The 15,795-nt window shown below is 47.2% G+C and overlaps 1 protein-coding gene across 1 annotated transcript in view; it reads left to right on the top strand.

The window, feature by feature from the left end:
- The first annotated feature begins 1,742 nt into the window (after positions 1-1,742).
- Positions 1,743-15,795, top strand: part of C13h1orf21 (similar to human chromosome 1 open reading frame 21) — a 209,387-nt gene continuing 195,334 nt past the window's right edge. Inside the window, exon 1 of the mRNA XM_039090444.2 lies at positions 1,743-2,163. The gene's annotated coding sequence lies outside the window, so the exon portion shown is untranslated. The remainder of the gene's footprint in view (positions 2,164-15,795) is intronic.

Raw genomic sequence — 15,795 nt, 5'->3', positions numbered from 1 at the left:
CCTAGCAAGCTTATGAGGAAGAGACTATCAATTCCATTCTGTAGAATTAAAAAACAAAACAAAACAAAACAAGGGCAACAACAACAAAAAGCTGACTAAAACTTCCACAAGCATCTTCCCTTCCTAACCACCCTCTTTCAAGGGGTTAGGCGACAAATATAGGTAACAGAAAGAAAAATAAACTAAAATATGGGTATGTTAAAAAAAAAAGGCAATCCAAGTTGAGTTTCACGAACAATGTAATATTAGCCTTTGATGTTGACAAAAGAGATTTAAAAAAAGAATTGAATTTAAAAATGAAGAGGCCGACTTTCCAGACACGAATGGGCGGGTTTTTTAGCTTATTTCATTAAGCCAAATTATGAATTTGCTTTTCAATTAAGTGTCATATCACTGTCACAGCTGCGTCTTTTTCTGTCTTCCAACTTCATCCTGGCCGAATGTGGGAAGTGGTTTGGCTGTGTGTGTAATCGGTGAGGTCTGGGGAGGATCTTTTACCACCATTGTTTCCATGGGTGTCCTCACTCTGGGGGCCTGGCATTCCTCAGAGTCTAAGGCAGTGAAGGAGCAGTGAAGCGCGCAGAAGCTGCACAAAAGACACGCAAAGGCTATCAGTGTAGAAGGATCAATTCAGCGCGCACAAGAAAGGCCCAGTGCGCCTGGATGAGGGGGAAAAAAAATCCCTTCCCGAAGGGAAGGGAACGGGTTGACCTGTGGGGGTCCACAAAGAACTGGCCCACTGGCCAGGGACGATCTTTCTAGGTTCTTTATCAATCACTCAGCTAGGGCGGCCTCGCCCCTTCTGTCCAAGGAGGCCAGGGAGGGTGGGGAAAGCAGAGCAGGGCGTCCACATCTTTCCCCAGCAGCTTTTAGCTTTTACTAAGTTGCAGAAGCGTCTTCCTTCATTCATCTTGCAGGCGCCGCAGCTCCGAGGCAAGGTGGAGACGCTCAGAGGCGGATCTCCTGGCCTTGGATGCGGCGGGCTCTGCCCAGCCTAGGAGGGGTAGGGCGAGGCTGTGCAGCCTTCCCCAGTTAGCTCTGAGCAGGCATAGCCTCTCTGCGCGGCCCAGCTCTGTGGATCTGCTGGACAAGCATCTGCCCTCCCGGCTCCTGCCTCAATCCTGGTGAAGCCTCGGTCCGCGCCCACGCCGCCAACCAAGTGACAGGACCCTGGAAGGCCAGACAAGACACAGCCTTCGTATCTGGGCCTGCCCTCCAGCCTGCACGGGTGCGCGCGAAATCACAAACACATACACACACACACACACACACACACACACACACACACACACACACACACACACACTCCGTTCCGGCTGCACCCACACCCGCCACACAGACCCACAGTCTGCTCTTCCTGCAGCGCGCACACACACACACACACACACACACACACACACACACACACACACACACACACACACACACACAGCTCGCCCTCCCTGCAGCACGCGTGTGCATGCTCACACTAAGCTCTCTCCTCTTCTCCCTACAGAACACACACACACACACACACACACACACACACACACACACACACACACACACACCATACACACAGACACCCCATACACGCACGCACACACAGGTCAACAGCCAGACACAAGCTAGTACACCCTCCTCCCTCCCCGAAGCCCTGGCTGCCCAGCCCCTCTTTCCCGAGCGCCGCGCCCGGCGGCCTCCGCAGGCCCCGCCCCGGGGGAGGAGAGCCGGCCGCGCGCGGGAGCTGGGCAGGGGAGGGGACGGGCGGCGGGGGAGTGTCTGGCTGCCCCCGCCCCTCGAGTGAGCGCCTGGGCGCGGAGGTCCCCTCCCTCCTCGCTCGGAGTCTGCCAGCTCCCGCTCGCTCCCTGCCCACTCCCGGGGGGCCGTTCCGTGGCGCGGCCGCCGCGGCCACCGCTTCTTTCACACTTTAGTTGCGAGCCGCGCGCCGCGCTTAGTGACTGGAGAGCTGGCCGCGCGCCGCCTTCCCGCACGCACGCACGCGGGCCCAGCTCCGGGGTTTTCTGCTTTTACTCCAGGCGGCGGGGAGGAGGGGGAGCCCCGGCCACACTGTAGGGAGGAGGAGGAGGAGGACGTGGAGGAGGGAGGAAGAGAAGAGGCGAGGAGGCCAGGGGCGGGGGGCGGGGGGCTTGCCACCTTCAGCCCCCCCCGCGAGCGCCCAAGGTAAGCGGGAGCCACCTCCGGCGCGCTGGGCATCCCGGGTGGGCGAGGAGGGAGGCCTGCGGGGTGTCTGCCGAAGGGATGGGAGCCGCGATCCCCGTGCTGCCGGCGCTCTGCTCGGGCTGGGCTGCCGCTGCGGGGCTGCTGGAGCTGCTCGCTCCAAGGGACCGGAGCCAGGCTGGGGGAGTTGGAGGGGGGCGTCTGCTTGCAGGGGCTGGGATGCGGTTAGGGCTGCTGACGACTTTCGTCACATCGAGGCCTGGGTGGTTGGTGTGAGACACCCCTCCCTTCCCACCCGCACCCCGCGCCGCCCTCAGCCTTCCTGCTCTTCTCTAGCTTTGCCTGTGGCCGCTGTTACTTTGCAAGCAGGAGCTGGGAAGAAAAAAAAAAAAAAAAAAAAAAAAAAAAAAAAAAAAAGAAGACACCCAAATTTAGAATCTTTGGCTAAGTCTCCAAGTCCCTTCTCTGGTTCCCACTGATGGATGCGTTTATGTAGGGGATATGATCCCCGGGATTTCTGAAGTTTTGACCTTTTCAGGGTGGCTGTTTTTCTGTACATCTGCTTGCCTTCCTGGGTGTATTTATTATTCGTGCCCTTGCAGAGGGTGCTTGGTTGAATTACAGAAGCAGATTTCTTTCCCCTCTGCAGGCAGGCAGTTCGAGAAGTGCCGCGGCGGCTGGGCTGCCTTTGCTCAGCTGCTTAACGTCCTTCCTTATCATCCACCCTGCCCCCTCCCTCCCTCCAGAGAGAGATTCTTTTTATACCCCTATGTAATGTGTGTGTGGGAGAAGTCCCTAGGCCGAAGAGCTTTCATTGCCCATTCATTCCTCTTGTGAAGGCCCTGAATGGCTCAGGCATGTTGATAAAATTTTGGTGGGGGGTGCCTTTCTTTGCCTGTAGAGTTGCTTGGCCGAAGATAAAAATATACACACCCAAACACGCAATAATCTTGAGAGAGCAGGCACAGTTTGAGAGGGAAGTGATTTGTTTCCAGTAGGAAGTTGACAACCTATGAGATACCTTCATCGCCTGCGAGTTAGGAAAAGTGTTTTAAAATAGAGCGTCTGCTCGGTGTGGCTGGGAAGACAGCCATAAGTTCAGTTGCTGAGCAGCTCTGAAAGCGATACACCCTGACCAACCAGAACCTCAGTGAAGACAGCTAGCTATTCTGACTCAGACATTGGGAGGGGGCCGGCCGCCTGGCCACAGATGCCCCGCACCCCCTCCCCCACTTTTAGACTTGTGAGGAACTGAGAAGCTCATTACACAAATGGTTATAAGGAACACCTTCCAATTCAAGGCGATGTTGTTCACTTTCAACCTAATGAGAATAACCTTTGAGTTTGGCAGAATTGGGATGTACCAGGAAGAAACAAACATGGGTGGAGTGGACCTGGACTACTTCATCTCCTATGGGGGGGTGAGGGTGGGGAAAGGAAGATTAGGTGATATTTAAGAAGGGTCTGTTAAGTCCAAGATGCAGAATTTGGGGGTTCCTACCCTCTCCCTTTTTTGTGCTTTGGGACTGAGTTATATGATTCACTGAGTACGTCCTGGGTTGGCTGTTTGGAAATCCAATTGATGGGGTTTGGAAATTAATCTGGACCCCACCATCTGCTTTTGTTTCCCTACTTAACAAGGTAGGAAGGGTCCCTGGGATAGAGCAGCCCATCGTGTTTAAAGGCATTAGACACTATGCTGGAACCGGTACTTCAGAGATCAGACGTGCAGCATTGAAATGTAATCCCTTCTAGTGTGTGGTACTAGGCTTAGAGCACAGGGTTGTCAGGAAAGAAACAAACACAGTGCTCAGGACTCCGGATGCCTCCAGAGAGGGCTGAGGTAGCTCTGGCTTTCAGCTCGCACCTCATTTGGGATAGAAACTCTGTTCACACCCTGTCCAATTTGGAACATGTACCCCACTTGCCCTCCCTCTACCAACTGTGTGGTTGGCAGAGAGGATCCACATCCTTCAACAGGAAGAAGTTCATTCTACGAGGATCCCAGCTTCTTCCTTTTTCAGGGTTAAAAATTTTCACTCTAAGTTGAAAAAAAAAAAAAACCAGATAATTTTGTTTTCTTGTTAACCTCTTCTCCAACCTACCTCACTTAATGATCTTGTATGGATTTCTGGGCGCTGATAGGGCACTGTACAGACTGTTTTGATGAGATCCTGTCTCAAAGGAGGTGGACAAAGTTTCTGAAGATAACACCTGAGGCTCATGTTCTCGTTCTCTCTCTCTCCCCCCCCCCCCAATATCTTGAAGAGTCATAGATGTGAATGAAGACTGTCCCCATTCACAGGTGCTGTCTGTGTGACTGCTTAACACACGGTCTAAGGATGAAGATGGTTCACACCTTGTACCATGTCCAGGCTGCAGGCGCTTTAGTATTGTGTTGGGTTTGGCAAGCTCTGTTCAACATCGTACCTGAAAAATGGCTTGCTCTAGGCACTTGTGTGGCCACTTCTACTGCAGTATTCCTTATCAGAGAAGTTATCAAAAGCTAATCGTCCCTGTGCTTCCATTAAGTCGAAAGAATGCAGGAGACATTTATACAGAGGAACCCACGTATGTCAATAGCCATATAAAAACAGCTTTAGTCACAGGCCCATTTAAATAAGAAGGTAATGGGTTTTTGTATCCTTCGGAGTTTTCTTCAAGCCCTACTTTGAAGATAAGCTCAAAGGAGAGACTGTGATGGTAATTCTGGCTGGACACTGGAAGAAGACTGTCGGTTAACAGAAATTGCTCAGCTCATGTTGTCTTATAACACAATGACTTGTTTTCCTTTGGTTTGTTAGGAAGGAGTACAGAGGGGGTGTGGCATCGCTTTGTGTGTTAGGAATGTAATTTTCCCCCTGCTGTGTGGCTGAAGTCTCAGGCTGTGGGTAGTGGTTTGAATGGTTTAATTCTGGATCTCCTCCTGGCTAAGCTCTTGAAGCCTAAACTCACCAGCGTTTGAGGCTGTCCCCTGCACCGTGCCTTGGTTGTATGTGGGCAAGCCTTCTGAGCATGGCTGGCCAGAGGCGAGACTTGGCGCCTTTGCTCTTACAATGCAATTTTACGTGAAAATGTTTTTCTTTTTCTTTCTTTTTTTTTTTTTTTTTACATAAAAGTTGACTTTCCTCTAACTTTTCAGGGACATATTGACCATGTAAAGCAACCCCCAACATCTAGTGAATAAGGACTTCTGATATTGAAGGGGCTGGACTTAGTTTCATGAAAAAGTACAGAACTTCAAGAATACTATTTTGGAAATGATTATAGGATGGGCTCCACCCCACAGGGCATGGAGGGTTATGAGAGGTGGCACAGGTATGAAGACCCCACACAGTGCTCATGGTGAGTGTTCAGGGTTTCTCTGACTTGTCTCTGCTTTTAATATATAGTGTATTTGTGTGTACTCGGACACACGTACATATGAGGGCAGAGGGCAGCTCGAAGGAGTCGGTTTTTTTCCTTTACCTTATGGGTCAAACTCAGCTGTCAGGTTTGGTAGCTGGTGCCCTTATCTGTAAGCTGTGTCACTGTCCCAGGTAGAAATAATTTTGTCACTAATATGTTTTTACTAAATATATCCATCTTCAGCTATTTCATGGTGCTTTGAGCTTCACTCCTTAGTGTGGAGGGAGTAAATCATATTTAGGTAGGTTCTTGATACATCCTGAAAAGTGGATTGCAACAGACAGTTCAAAATACTGCTTTGAAAAATATGGGTGCATACAAACACACACACACACACACACACACACACACACACACACAGAGACATAACATACACAGACACACACAGAGAGACACACAGAGACACACAGAGAGGCACACACAGAGACACACAGAGACACATAGAAAGAGATACACATAGACACAGACACACACATACAGACACATACACACAGAGACACACGCAGACGTAACATGCACAGAGGCACGCAGATACACATACACACACAGAGACACACACACACACAGACACACACAGACACACAGACACACACACAGACACACACACAGACACACACAGACATACACACAGAGACACATGCAGACTTACATGCACAGAGGCACACAGACACACATACACACACAGAGGCACACACACACAGATACACACACACACAGACACACACACAGATACAGGGGTAGGCCTTTTGTGCAGGAAGAACTGCAATAGTAAGAGTGCATTTTAAAAAATAGTGACAGTTTTGACTTTTGGGGCTCATAATTCCAGAGCCTGTCTGAAGCGGTGTGTAAATTACAATACACATATTTTTTAAAGTAGGCAATCATTTTAGCCTGACGGTGTCAGTTCTGAAGTTTAATCTTTACAAGTTACAGCTGCAGTGAGGAGCATGGTGACATGCTGCAGTTGTGCAGTTGTGACAGGAGTTCTCGGGGGTAAACTGGGGCCGGGTAAACATGGGGGCAAAGCACAAGGGTGCCTGCAGCTGTGGGTACTAATGCGATCCCTGACTTCCCTGTAAGTGCGTAGCTGGACGACTGAAGTTGCTCTGTTTCCTACCCTCAGGGAAGAGTACAGCTTTCCCAATCTGAATTCAAGCTACTGACCAAGCTACTGGAAGGCAGGGCTGTCTTGCTTCTCTTAGAAACCCCCATGGCAGCTGGACCGGCGTACCACTTCGCACTTGGAAGTCACTCAAATGGTGATCAAACTGAAGGAATTAACTTAATTAGTTAAGGGTCTGTAATGTGTTTAAGACCTTGGAGAAATACATTAGATGCAGACATAGTTTTTAATAAATCTGTGTGCTAGTTTATTAAGAGCTGTGTCTTAGGCCTCGGGGTGGGGTTTTTGAAACATACTTGACAGAGAAGTTAATACAGGTTGCTCCATTAGTCAAACAGGATGCTCCGTTAAATTACCTCAGTTCTTGATGGGGTCATCTTGATTTGGGGTAGCCATAATTCCCTTGATGAACCCTTCTCTCCTGCTACCTCATTATTTGTCAGCCAATACCGATATCTCTTACTGATTCTCTCAGGGCGTTCTTTACATGTGTATAGTCTTGGACATTCAACTTCAGTGGTAGCAACCAGGGGTTTCCATGTTGGCGCCTGTCCTGGTGCTGAGGTCCTTGGGGAGAGAGCTCTAGCTCTCCCAACTCCCAGTTCATTAGGTTCATAGCTGCTTCCTCCCAAATCACCTGGAAAAAAGCAACATGGAGTCCTGCCCAGTTTTGTGAGCTCCTTCCGCTCCCAGCATCCTATGGCTCTCTCAGAAATCTGTTCTCTTGGGCTGGCCTTACCTCCCTCTAGTTTCTCAGCCAAGTATCCCTTTCAATTTTCTGTCCTTCCTGGAGCTTTTCCACGCTTTTCTGCCCCACAGATGTTCACCCACAGCCCCTTTGCCCTCTCTTCCCTCCACTGTGTTTATACCTGTGAGACACCGAGGTTTCTTTGAGAATGGGCTGCCCTATTATCTTAACCACATCTCAGGAGCCACTTTCTCTGCGTTCCTCCCACCTGCCCCCCAACTGCAGACTTCCTGCTTCCAGCCAGGCTCCTCCCCTCTGCCCTCAGGGGCCTGAGTCCTGCTTTACCCTACAACTCCTTACTCCTCCCACTTTTTTTCCACCCATCAAGCCTTAGATCTTCCAGCACATATCTGCCTCTGCCTGTTTCACAGCCTTCTGCCATCTCAACAGACGTGTTTACAGCACTAGTGAATTGACAGACAGGCACTCCATACCTCATGGGATAGATGGAATTGGAGCACTCCAAGTTCAGGGAACTTTTGGACTTGGTTTTCACTAAATTGATTCCGTGGTGCTGTTGTTGATTTTGAAAACCTCCTAGGTCGTTTGAAAGTACTTGGAGCATCGCACTTCTCTGCGTCTGTGTTGCTTTGAGGTTCCGTCCTCTGCCGCCGGATAGTAGCGAAAGAAACTGTCCTGACGGTGACGGCTATTTATAGAAAAACGTGATCAACAAATCCTCGGAAGCATTTCACAGCTTTCGGTAACAGCCCCAGCCAAAGGCTTCATTACACATCAGGTTCTCCTTGCTAATCACAAATAGAACGGTTTTATTTCATCTTGATCTTGTCCTCTCCTTTAGTTAATATTGCTATAACCTGAGCCGCATCCCCTCTCCGCTAATTTTTTGTGATTTTACAGTTCTCTGTGAGAGTTTGAGAAGCCCCTGGGACATGTTTATGCCAAGCAGAGGGCTGTGTAGCCAAGAGCTACCTTGCCGACGTCACCCCTGAATCCGTAGTGGATATGTTGGCCTGGCCAGTGAGTGGAACCACTTTGACAGAGGATTACAGACTGCAGCCTGGGCAGATGTAATATAGCTCAATGGTTGGGCACGTTTTTAAAAGCAGGTCTGAGGCCATAAGTTTGATTCTCAGCTCCAGAAGAAGGAAAAAAAAAAATAAAAGCAAAAACTGTACAAGCCAACTGACCTGTTTGTTTGCGGACTGGGCTTTAGAAAATTGGGCTTGAGAAGCAGCTAAGGACCTGGTCGTGCCCAGGGAGACTTGGGTTTAAGTCAGGTTTTCTCTCTGATGCCTCACTGTTACTGGAGGGTGGCAGATATTGCAGGGGTTGAGTTCATCACCGAACCCATGCATTTCACTTCCCATGGTGACTTACGGCTTTTCCTGCCCGAGAAGTATGTTGTTTGCCCTGGAAGGTGGGTTTTTCTTTTCATACCTGTGTTCAGTAAGTTGTGAGTGAAGTGGGTCTCCCAACAGCCCGAGAGGCACTGTGCACGTCACAGCTGCTCCGGATGGCTTCTCCCTGAACTCCCTTGTGGTGGAGGAGGAAGACAGCATTCCTGGGCCCCAGTGTGGGAAAGGCCTTGGCGTCACATGGCTTCTCATAAGAAGATCCGAAGGACCCAGGTAAAGTGAGGCAGACATGGTTCCTGTGTGCCAAGGGGTGACGCCGGTTCTGTCTGCAAGCTCTGCGGAAAGCAATTTTCCTATGACAGCCGTGTAGCAGTTCCTAGGATCGGAAGGTGGTAAGGGACGAAGCAGCGTCTACCTCATTACGAATCTCAAACGGATGCTGTGATGGAGGAATTCACCATCTAGGAATCTCTGAGCGCTGCCGAACGTCTGCCGAAACTCCAGTGTTCTGTTTTCTAGGTCAGGGACCTAGGGCTGAAAGACAGCTTCCCCAAAACATATCTGCTCACCCTCCTCAGGCTGTCCGTGGGATAGCCTCACTTTTGCTGTTTCTCCTGAGACTAAAGAAGCCCTTTCTCGAGTCTGAGTTCTGATCCTTCATGAGTCAAGGAACTCCTTCTGCTGTGAGATTAGTTTGCTCTTTACCTTCCGGTTACTCCTCAAGCACATCTGTTGTTAGTACCTTTGGTTTCAGGTTAGATCATTTTCTTTTCCACATAGAACCTCGGATGTTACACCGGGCAAGCCCACCTACCACTGAGCTGTGTCCCCCGTTCATCATTTACGTACTTTTTGGTCCCAGCTAAATCAATGCTCTTCTGTCCTGCCTACTGAGGCAGAAGAATTGACCGTGTTGCCTAAGTAGTTATTGGTTGGTTGGCAGCTAATAATTGATTTTAGGCTTGGATTTCTTTAAAAAAAAATTTTTTTTTTTAAAAATGAAAATGGTGCTCCCGTTTAAAATTCTCTTTAAATGAAGAAGTCTAGTCTGCACCGGGAAAGATAGTGTTGTCGTTGGCCCAAGCGAAGGCGCTAATCTTTATTATTTGCTCCGATAATTTATTGAGCAAACATTTGCCTTTGTTGGTGCCTCTCTCTGTCATCTCTGTGCCTGGCCCTGAGGAGATGCTGGAGAGAGCTAAAGGCCTGGCCCCTGGCTTGGTGGAGTTCCCAGGCGAGCCGGGGAATTGTTGTGTGAACACGGCCGGTGCTGAACACACAAAGCTCAGATAAGAAATCACTTGAGTTGGGAGACAGGCCTACAGGACAGCCATTCTCCCTGGGAGTAGTCACTCTTACTAACACTGCTACCACATGACCTCACGATCCCTCAGGAAGCCTCAGGTTGGACGGTCGAATGTGTGCGGTTTGATAGGTTTTTATTTTTCTCATTCTGTGCATTGCTGGACTCTTAGGCTGGCATTTTGGGACAAACAGGTCTGGAAGGAGGACGATGAAGCAGGCCGCCACGGGCAGACCCTGAGCTGAGGAGCCTCATGGGTACGGCTCTTCGTGGCAGGCAGCTCTTGTCAGCTGAGGGAGAGCTGGAAGCCGAGGCTCATGAGCTGTGTAGAGTTGGCTGTAGAGCTTGGGCTTTTACTCAGCGTCTACGCAGGGGGAGTCACTGGAAGTGGGAAGACGCATAGTTTTACATGGCCTTTTCTTGAGTGTAGAGAAGAGACTAAAGGGGGGTCAACCAGAACAAGTGGACTGTTCTGTTAATGCCCAGCTCAGTCAGGGATACTGAGAGCCCAGTTAATTCTTCTGCAGGCAGATAGGCCAAGGATTTAAAGCTAAACAAAACAGACCAGAACTGTAAGAAAAATGGTGAAGGCTAACTGCTAATACTCTCTGGATGGATCACGCTCGCTAAGACGGAAGTCTGTGCATTGAAGACAAAGGTTACTGCGTCAGTTTAAAATACACGTCTTAGTTTTGTCTGTTCTCTCAGGTGGAGAGGCCTAATAGGTAGCTGCCCTTCTGGCCTGGCTTTCAGAAGGGCGGTTGGGGTAGAGTAACAGGCTTGACCTCAGCTCAGTCATCATTTCTTAGCGAATCATTTTGCAATTTCCAGGGCAAGGTTAAATCCCTCCATTCCACCTCCTTACTGTACCATGTGACCCCTCCTCTGTATATCACCCGGTGTCGCAATCGCGTGCACACTTTTTATGATTTTTGGATTAACATTAATTCTGCACCCCAACCGAAGGTTAAAGCACACGAGGGCAAAATTATGTTTCTCTTTGGTCCTTCTATATTAATAAAGAATCCCATTACACAGAGAGGAGAAACAGCACATGTGTGTGTTGAACATATGTGTGTGTGTGTGTGTGTGTGTGTGTGTGTGTGGGTATATGTGTATGTATGTGTGTGTGTGTATGTGTATGTGTGTGGGTATATGTGTATGTATGTGTGTGTATGTGTGCGCGTGTATGTGTGTATGTGTGTGTGTATGTGTCTGTCTGTCTGTCTGTCTGTATGTATGTATGTATGTACATATGTATGTATGTGTGAAATGTTATTGTGATTTGGTTTGAGATTGCCCTGGGAAAGGATCCAAGAAAAAAGCAGAACATTGAGTTCTGGGAAACTCCAGCTTTTATCTGTAATGCGATAGAAAGGACAGAGGAGAAAGTTGCAAAACAGAGGGTCTCAAGGAGGCAAGCAAACTAGGGCAAGAGAGGTGTCTGTGAGACGGGGGTGGGGAGAAAGGATGGAGCAGTGGTGTGTATCAGAATTCTTGCATGAAGGAGTAAAATAATACTGATGAACCTTACCCAGGATTCTTGATGTCTCTTATTAAAAATGCTGGGATTATCTACTTCATTGAAGAATATCAAATATTTCCTCACTCTTCAGAAAAAAAAAAAGCCTTCATTGGCAACTTGCCATTGTTAAACTAGGCTCGGCTCCACACAAAGCCTGAAGTTCAATCAGTGCCTTAGTTTGTGTGCTCAGACTCTCAGTTTGCCACTCTGTAACTTACACCTGAGGAGGTGGTAACAAATTGAGGCTGGGTTTTGGAAGGAAGATGAAACAGCACAAGGTTTAATTGTTGTGGATTTATGACGGCGTATTGATTTATAAGGGGATAAAAATACGTCTTGCTGATGAATAGCTATTAGGACTCACCACACAGTTGCAACATTATGGGAAACGACGGCTAATTGTCTCCTTCCAGAAGTGGAGGCTGAGAAGCGGGGTCATTAACCATGGGTAGTATAAAGGGAAGCCCATGTAGACTCTGGCTTTCTTGTTTTCAGTCTCTGCAGAGAGACTCAAGGTAGAGGTGGGTGATGCACCCTAATACAGTGGGAAGGATATATTAGCTTTGGAGTCAACAGACTCTGTTCAGCTCCCTCCACTTCTAGCTTGCAATCGTGACTTACCGTGGCAATACTTGGCAATAGTACTAAGTGAAGCTAGTGTACTGAGTGTTTACTCCCTCACAGGTGCTGTGCTGAGAGCATTACATACATTCTGTTTAGTGCTCACAGTAGCTAGCTGCGACAATTACTCTTTTTAATTTTATTTTTCTTGGATATTTTATGTATTTACATTTCAAATATTATCCCCCTTTCCCTCTCTTCTTCCCCCCTCCACCTGCTTTTATGAAGATGTTCCCACTTCCACCCACCCACTCCAGCCCCAACACCCTGGCATTACCCTACACTGAGGAAATGAGCCTTCACGGGACCAAGGGCTTTTCCTCCTATTGATGCTGGACAATGCCATCCTCTGCTACATATGTGGCTGGAGTCATGGGTCCCTCCATGTATACTCATTGGTTGATGGTTTAGTCCCTGGGAGCTCTGGGGGGAGGGGGGTGTCTGGTTGGTTGATATTGTTGTTCTTCCTATGGTGTTGCAAACCCCTTCAGCTCCTTCAGTCTTTTCTTTAGCTCCTCCATTAGGGTCCCCCTGCTCAGTCCAGTGGTTAGCTGCAAGCATCTGCCTCTGTGTTTGTCATGCTCTGGCAGAGCCTCTCAGGAGACATCCGTATCTGACTTCTGTCGGCAAGCACTTCTTGGCATCAGCCATAGTGACTGGGTTAGGTGGCTGCATATGGGATGGATCCCCAGGTGGGGCAGTCTTTGGATGACCCTTTCTTCAATCCCTGCTACTCTTTGTCTCTGTATTTCCTCCCATGAATATAGATGGGGACAATTGAGAAGCGGCATGCTTTGACCCTTGGTCTTGTGGGTGACAAGATGTTGTGATGAGACCAGAATCAGTTTCTCCGACTCCATTATACAGCTTTTTAATGATCAACTCCTTGCCAGCTCTGCCCTCTCCTCTGCCCGTTCCCCTTTCCCACGTTTCTATTTGAAGCATAATTACAGACATGGTTATCATCTTGTCTGTGTCTATAGAATACTGTTTCCAAAAGATAAGAACCATTTTTCATATAACCACAATATCATTTCATTCCTCAACTTTTCAGCAATAATTCTTTTTCTATCAAATATCAAAAAAGCAAATTATCTTGATTGATTCTTTTCTTTCTCCTTCCTCTTCCTCCTCCTTCTCTTCCTTTTCCTCCTCCCTTTCGTCTTCCTCTTCCCTCCCCTTCTTCCTCCTTTTCTTCTTCCTCTTCCTCCTCCTCTGCCTTCCTCTTTTTCAATGATTTCTTGGTGACACTCAGGATTAAATGATGTTCATAGCTGAGAAATGCTTTTATAGTTTGGCTTCCTTTCTGTTTATCTGCATTTCTTCCTCAGTTTCTTCTCTAGAGTTTATCTGCTGAAGAAATGAACATGTCTTTAGAGGTTTTTGCATTTTTTATCCTTTACATTCTCTTCTTTCCTGTTCTTTCCTGCACACTGTTTGCTCATCCCGTGGAATGTGGTACACATCCCTTTACATCACAAGAGTGGTCACAAACACCATGCTTCTTCTGGGAGAAGTTAAGAGGCAGCATCTTGACTCGTGTCTCGTAGGTAGCGAGCGAGGTGCTGGGACTGCAGGCCGGGCTCTGGGGCCTTGTTGTTAAGCTGCCCCTCCCATAATGATCCCAGGCCCTTTGAGCCACTGAGGGCCACCGCCGTTGCAGAACAGGTTATAAAGCTAGGTTAGTCTTTTATCTGCACTTGCTAGCTGGGAGTTTTCTCTCATTAAACGTATCAACCATTTGGTAACCTTGAGCTACATGTCTTTCAGTATAATTAATGATTGTTTTTCCTTCCTTCTATTTTAATTAATGTTCACAGTGATGAGCTGATTTTCTCCTATCTTCCAAATGAGACCAGAGAGGTAGCTGTTGTATTGCTTAGGTAAATATCACTGTGAACACATAGATTTTAATGTAATTTCCATTTATACCCCCTGTGATTGTTTATTCCTTTTTGTACTTTTTTTTTTCTAGACAGGGTCTTGCTTGTAGCCCAGGCTAGTCTCCAGTTGACAGTCTTCCGGCTTCAGCCTTCAGATGGTTGTTTATTTTGAAACTCATTCTATGTTTTTTCCATCGGGAGAGTCTTTATATTGCTCTTTGAATCCACTTGGCAAGACTAGGAAGTCATTGATAGACTCGCTACTCTCTGGTTTTCAAGGTATTGCAGCTGCACGTTGCATGTTTGTGCCTCAGCTCTTAGTAGGGTAAATGGTGTTTAGATACCAGAGCCTGGATAGTGAGCGTTCTTGCTGCCTCCAGACCTTATTGATTCTTTCTTCCAATGGGAAGAACTAGGAAGGCATATACGTATACACATACCCACCGAGATATGGGTATAAACATATATGCAAATATGCAGATGGAGATAATAATTTATGTGCACATATTTGTATATGTGCATCTTTATACATAATTTTATCTGAGGTTATCAAAATTTTTTTTTTGTCCTTTTAGGAAAAGCAGTGGCATTCTGTAATTCTATTCATTCCTCTTTGCACTTATTTCCCTTTGGAGTTTTCTCATTACATCTTACAACTGTGACTTTGTGGTGTTAAAGTATCCAAATTAAGCATTTGAATAGATGGCTGCTTCTAGTCTTCTGCACTTGAGTTGTAGTGGGGTGTGGTTTCTTTTTACTTGCAAATCAAACAAAAACCCTTGAGTGTACAAGACTCCAGTGGAAAGCCTGGTGAATATTTGTTAGTATTCAATGCCTTATCTTTATCATAGGTTCTAAGAAGTAGAATCACTGGGCCAAAGGATAAATACCATGGGGTTTTGCTCAGTGCAGTCAGCAGTCCCCTGTTGCCCTCAGAAATGCTGCAAGATCCCCAATGGATGCCTGGAAGTGGCAGATTATGCCCAAGTCTATTTTTTTCTAGACCTCTGTTAAAACTTACCTTATAAATTAGACATAGTAAGAAGTTAAAATTGAACAACTGTGACACTATGCAGTAATAAACGTTATTAAAAACATGACTTACATACTTCCAGATGTTTCCATTTAGTATTTTCAGATCCTCACCATTAGATATACTGTGAAACCTTAGTATTTTTGTTATCTGAATCGTGAGAGATGATGACTTCACTACCTGACTCCACCTTGAGTCAGGGTCTGTTGTGTCCCAGGGTCTTTGTGGCCAAGAATAACCTTGAACTTCTGATCTTGGAGCTTTCGGTTCCCAAGTGCTGGGGTAACAGCTCTTGCACCATCGTGCCCAGTTTTATGTGGTGCTGGCCATCAAACCATGGCTGCATGGATTTAGAGGAGCAGCCCAGCCTTCTTTGTATCTCTTCTACAATGAGCTGCCTTGCCTTCTTTCATGGTTCTGGCTCAGGTGCCCTTCCCCCCACGGATCATCTCCCGTATTTCCTTTATTGTTATTTTGGAGATGTGAATCCTAATGTTTGTGAAGTTCTTCTTGGTTCATCGTTTATCATGCTCACTGATTGCACTATTCATTGTATAAATGAATAATTTCATCTTTTTATTGCTTCGTGGTTTTCGAGTCATGCTTTGGAAAAAATCATCCTTATTTTCCAGGCTTTAGAGTAAGACTGTATAATATAATATAATTAATATA

The sequence above is a fragment of the Rattus norvegicus genome, chromosome 13 (genome assembly GCF_036323735.1).
Source record: "Rattus norvegicus strain BN/NHsdMcwi chromosome 13, GRCr8, whole genome shotgun sequence".
In the NCBI taxonomy this organism is placed as follows: Eukaryota; Metazoa; Chordata; class Mammalia; order Rodentia; family Muridae; genus Rattus; species Rattus norvegicus.
Note: the sequence above shows the minus strand (reverse complement) of the source record. Positions and strands in the feature narration are given on the sequence as shown.